Consider the following 6,102-nt stretch of genomic DNA (forward strand, 5'->3'; position numbering starts at 1 on the left):
TCTCTCTGCAGTCCTGACTGTCCGTTATAGTCTGTTCCTGTCCTGTTTGGTGAAAGATTCAAACCAGACAGTGATTCACAGACTGAATAATGGCTGTGTAAGGAAGTACATCCTCTGTTGTGCCTTCTTGATGATGGTGTCTATGTTGGACTCCCACTTAAAGTCCTGAGAGGTTGTGGATGGTGTTGAACGCTGGGCTGAAGTCCACAAACAGGATTATTGCATATGACCCTGGAGAGTCAAGGTGTTGCAGGATGTAGTGCAGTCCCACGTTGTCTGCATCATCCACTGACTGTGATGCTGGTCAGCACAGATTTTCAGGCAGGATGGTGATACTCCGTCTATAAAAGTGAGAATGCTGGAGTACCTCGAAGCTCATATGGACTCGCAGAGAAAGAACGCTACAGACTGGGCTCATATTGTGGTATAGCCAAAGTGCATTTTAGAGTGATTTTCCTCTTAAGTATTTTGTTTCAAGGAACACATTTTGGTTAGCCATCTACAATCCACTGTAAATATCTGTGCGGGACTTGTAAAATAAAATTGCTGCTAAAACTGCTGAACTTTGCCTGCATCTCCTCATCCCTGTGCCTGGCTACTCAGCCAACCCTCACATGGGGTATTAAGGATTAGTCAAAAAAGGTGACAGATCCAGTGACTTGCACCAACTTGTCATTGGCTGCACACCTCTACCAGTTGTGCCCAGTTTAATCACCTCATTTCATTAGGATAACTTTTAAAGTTTCATAGAAGTAAAATTATTCAGTATGTTAGAAGAAAAAAAAAGCAAACAGCAAATCTTCTTTGTCTTGCATAAATATGTCTGTTCTACTTTCCTCTTCCCCCAAATTTGTCTTGCGACTGACCCTGGGCTGAGAACCACTGTTGTAAAGTTTAATAGATGACTGCTTTGCCTTGGCTTGTGCTGGTTATTTTTGGTTTTTCTTGTGGAAAAATGAAAAAGAAAAAAACAACAACATTTAATTAACTTCCTTTTTGGACAGGCAAAGCTGCCCATTTATCTTAGAAGGAAACAGAAAATAAAAAGTGGTCAAGAAAATAATTATTTTCAAGAGCTTAGTGAGTGAAAGACATTGACACATTTCTCATGATGAAATCATTTTTGTGTGTGTGTGTGAAAACAGTGTAAAATTGAGCATGAAATTTCATTCTCGACCCTGGAAGTAGTTTGACTTAATAAGCTCAGCTCAATTACCTGTTTTTTGTGGAGCTCTCAACCACATGCCACAGTCTTCATCAGTGAATGGGTCAGCTCAGCGTCAGGCTGATTGACTTTTTGTGACTAGTTCACACATAATGATCAGTTCAGGAATGTTAATTCACACATTAATTGATATGCAACCAAATTACATTACATTACATAAAGCTTTGTTTCTGGACCAGGCATTTGTTCTGCCTCTCTGATAAAAAAAAGGTTAATATTTCTATGAAAACAAAGCCAATTGTATTTTTGACACATTTACAACATATTGGGAAAATGACAGTAGAACGTCAGACATGTTTAGGCTCCACTGCTCAACAACACAACACAACTTGTGTTCCAACCACTATGTTGTAAATGTGTCAAAAATACCATTGAGTCATATACATATGAAGCTGTTTTTTTTTTTTTTTTAAATCAGAGAGGCTGAGAAAATGCTACAAAATGCATATCAATTAATGTATGAAGTGTGAATTAACATTCCTTAATTATAATCTATTAATTACAAAAAGTAATTGTGACTTGATCATTTGTTAGTGGTGAGCGATAGGAATACATGATACATCCTGCATTCATTCATGAAATTATCATGAGCCATGCATTAGTTAAGCTTGACTTAAGTATGTGATTTGTGCTCTTTTTATAAAGTGTTATCAGATTATTTGATGCGTGTATATAGCCACTGTAATTCAATGTTAATGTAAACTCAATATTTAAAAACTCAACCTCTGTTTGATGCTATTCCAGCTCTCTTCTTTACAACCCCCCCTCAGAGGGCAGTGCAGGTGTGTGTAGTTTTCCCTCATGAATCTTGCTATAGCTCATTCTAAAAAGGCGCAGGATTTGTTTTGTGACACAGGGAAGCTGTAGAAACATCCCCACCTCCCCTGTTCTTATTCCCGCATCTCTTTAATACAACTGTAAATCTTCCTCTTCCCGTCTCCTCTGTGTACTTTGTTCCCATCCCACTCTTTCCTACTGTATTCCACTTCCTCCATCCCTTCACTTTTTCCTGTGCAGGCTGAAGTTGAGTTATGGGACAATCATCCAGAATAGCAGAGCAGGGAGAGTCGGAGTCTGATCTGTTGTCAGCATTTTCTAGTTTGCTGTCCCTTCTACATTCTGTACTCTCCAAATTCTCAGCTCCCCAAAATCCACTTGTAATTATTCACAGACCCAAAAGACACATCAATTCTCATCAGGGTATGTTTATTAGCGATATTAAGTAAATAACTCTTGATTACAATTTTGTTTAAAGTCTTTCCCTCATTTTCTCTAGCTCTAACTCTCTCTCAGTGTTGCTGGCCAGAATCCGACACTCATTTTAGCTGATCGTCTCTAATCTGAGCCCTAGCTGTCTCCTGTCCTATCCTACTGCTGTCACCACTGCAATTAACTCTGTCTAATAGGACAGGCTTCTGTCAGTGTGTGTGTGTGTGTGTGTGAACGCATGTGTTTGCATCTATGTTGTGGCCAGGATTACTGGAGCCAGGTGGCCACGTGTTTGGCACACAGGAGGCCATTTTTCTTTCGTTGTTAAACCGCAGGCAATAAACACAGCCATGTGATCCACACAGTGCAAGGTTTGATAAAACGCCAAATACTTGGCAACAGATGCATGGGAAGATATTACCAGGAATGGGACATTTGGCCAGTAAGTTTGGAATTTGGCTAAAGCTCATATGCAGATATGACCAAAGCAGTTTGAGTTTTTTCCAAAATGTTAATGCAACTGTGAAGAAGAGATAATGGCCCTGGATGTGAGATGTGTGGCCTAATGGCTAAACCAAGATAAGCTGTGAATTCAATGGGTCTCTGATGAGTAGGTTGGGTCTTGAAGCTGACATGGGAGAGGTTCGAAGAGTCTGGGGTCAGAGAGCAAATTATTACAAACAAAACAGAACTGACAGTATTAAATCATTTAGAATTGTTGAAGTATTTTGGCTTCAGCAACAATCCAGCAACATGTTAGGTGTGGTATAATTGTGGTATGTCAGCTTAAGGACAATTAAGGGGCTTAAGTCGCTCAAACCCAAATCACTAACAACCAGCAGCTGCTCATCTGCCATGATGCTGCAACAGAGCATTTTTCTACCATCAACACTTTGACAAACAGCTTCCTCTCTCTGCAGTAAACCCAGGAGGAGTATCACTCAGATGTTTCCACACTCTTTCTCTATGCTGGCCCAATCCATTCTCCTTTTCACGTCACCCTCTCTCTGTTATGTGGCTTTGCCGGGAGCTGCTGGTGATGTTTACCTCTCTGACCCATGGTGTCTGGCCAGTAAACAGATATTGGCTCGGGCCCTGGTCTGGACTGGCTCCATGTTTCTGCTCTGGGCCTTCTCCATATCCGCATTACCACTGAACCACAGCTGGCTAATGAAAGTCAGGCCCTGACTGCCCACAGAATGCCTGCACACTGAACTACTGGAGCGTCCTGAGAGAGAGTAAGATGACTACTACTGAGGACATGCCAGCGATTTTGGAGATCACAATGTAAAAATTTATGGCTGGGTGGAATACAGGAACACAAGGACATGATTTTGCACACTGTATTAAACAATCAATTTTCTAACATACTGTATTTATACAGAAAAAAAAACATTAGTATAACATTGATATGCAATGATGTCTTACTTCAGCTTTAGTTCTGTTCTGTCTTCAGCTGATTAAGCAATAGAGCCCATGGTAGATATTAAATTGCCTTTACAAATGTGTATGTATGTGTGCGCTGTGTGATTTTGCATGTATGTATGTACGTGTGTGTGTATGTGTGTTCAGGGCACACTAAAACCATTTCTTCTGTTTTGCCAGGTGGGGTGTCAGAACCTGACAGGGGTATCCAGCTCTCTGTTCAGGGTGTCTTGTTCTTGTAGTTTCTTAAGGGAAGACGTCCAATCCAAAGTAAACATTTGATCTGAGAGCTCACTCAGTCACATGCTGCTGGCTCTACAGTAAAGACGGCCCTGGCCATATGTTGAGTTTATATACAGGGATGCAGAGTGAAGATCTGCTTCATGGCTAATGATATTCTACTCTCACAGCTTCCAGTCTGCATCCCTTCCTGCACCCCCAACATAAGGGCTGCCCAGATTCATGGGTAGACTAACAAAGACCTGCGCTGAGGCGGAAACACGTGCAGCGATCTGGTCGCACTTAATGTTCAGAGAGGGGGAAGGAAGGGGTGTTTTTATACAGAAGATTGGTGCTAGCTGTCACTCCTTAATCTGTGGGGTGCACATAGTCATCTAACCTGAGCTTTACTGATGCTATTCTTATATTGGCATGCCTAAATTACAATTATGGTAAGGTTTTAAAACAACAAATTCTTCCTCCCTCAAATGATGAAGTATGAAAATTTAATTCATATGCAATATAACATATTTCTGCTCAATCGAGTACATTCAGAGGTTTTTGCAGCTTCAGGCTTACTCCGTCTGGAATGACCAGTAGTGTATGGTAGCTAATGTAAGCAGTCTTTTGGTAGATACACTGAGTCGGTTCAATGACTTTATGACTTATCTCTACTCTACTTGTTGTGACACTACATTTTAGCATCAAAAAAAGATTACAGTCCTTATATAGTTAACAAATAAGTAGTTAATAAATAGTAAGACAACATATAGTATTTTAAAAGAGAAATGCACATCTGTGTGCCAGTCAACAGCAGTCTTAGCAGTGTCTCTGTATGGTATTCAGCTTACTGTTTTGCGGAGAGACAGGTCATCTTCCTATGTTCAAAGACAGACAGGGGAATTATCCATATGTTTAAATGTTTGCCTCTAGCGTCTACTAACAGTAACAGGTATGATGTACAGGCTCAAAAGATGAGGGATAACATGTGACACAAATGGTAAGCTTTGGAGATTCATCAGCTGACATCTCTGCTTCTGTAATACGCATTTTTGTCTTTTTCGATTGTGAATGAATGAAGCATAAACACACATTGTTACGCAGCTCTCTCCATCTTGGAGAGTTTTGGAGAATGTGCACAGGCAGTTCATGGATTTATAGAAACAACTGAAGCCTAGTTTCTTAATAAAGGCATTATATTTCAGGTTATTTCCGCTTGGTTTTATCTTTGTATGCAAGTATTTGTTTCTTATTCTGTCTTATTTAATTTGCAGGCAGTGTTTCACTCTCCTTTTCTTTTGGCAGCCCTGTCTGTCCCATAAAAGCAATGGAATGATTGGCAAATCGGTGGCCGTCACACCCAACCAATTTGGAGTCCAGCTTTTCACACAATTATTTCACACGCCCGGGAGGGACCTCAGTCTCCAGCAAGGACATGGGAGCGTATTGTAAATGTGTTTGTTTGGGCTTTAATGTTTAGAGATCTCAACTTTTTATAAGTCAAGGGATTGGTGACTGGGACATGAGTACTGTGAGACCATATATCAAATGTATACATACCATACAAAGCAATGAAACCGCCTTTCCCTTTGGGATGGACTACTGACGCCTACATGCTTTAGGGGGATTGGGGGCTAATCTAACAGGATTCCTGACTGGTGCATTTGGGAATAGCTTCAGTCGTAGCCATGCCTCAGTTTCAGCAGTAGTGCTGCAGAGCTAAGTGGATACAGTCTGCCTTAAGTTGGATATCTGGGGTCACCAATGCACAAATTCTTACCTTAATAACCAATAGCCTGAGAAAACACAAGGCAGTCTGTAGATCAGCACACTGCGGTTTTCTTAATCCAAACCACACAAATGCACTTACATGTGCATGCATGCACTCTTCTTTCCCACATACCTACAAATACACACTCACACACACACACACACACGTGTTTGACTGGCACATGTTCTGTGATTGCTGCAGCAGATATCCTTCATATCCTGTCAAGTAAAGAGCGGAGATTTGTTAGTCTTTG

Source organism: Dicentrarchus labrax, unplaced genomic scaffold, assembly GCF_905237075.1.
Source record: "Dicentrarchus labrax unplaced genomic scaffold, dlabrax2021, whole genome shotgun sequence".
Classification (NCBI taxonomy): Eukaryota; Metazoa; Chordata; class Actinopteri; family Moronidae; genus Dicentrarchus; species Dicentrarchus labrax.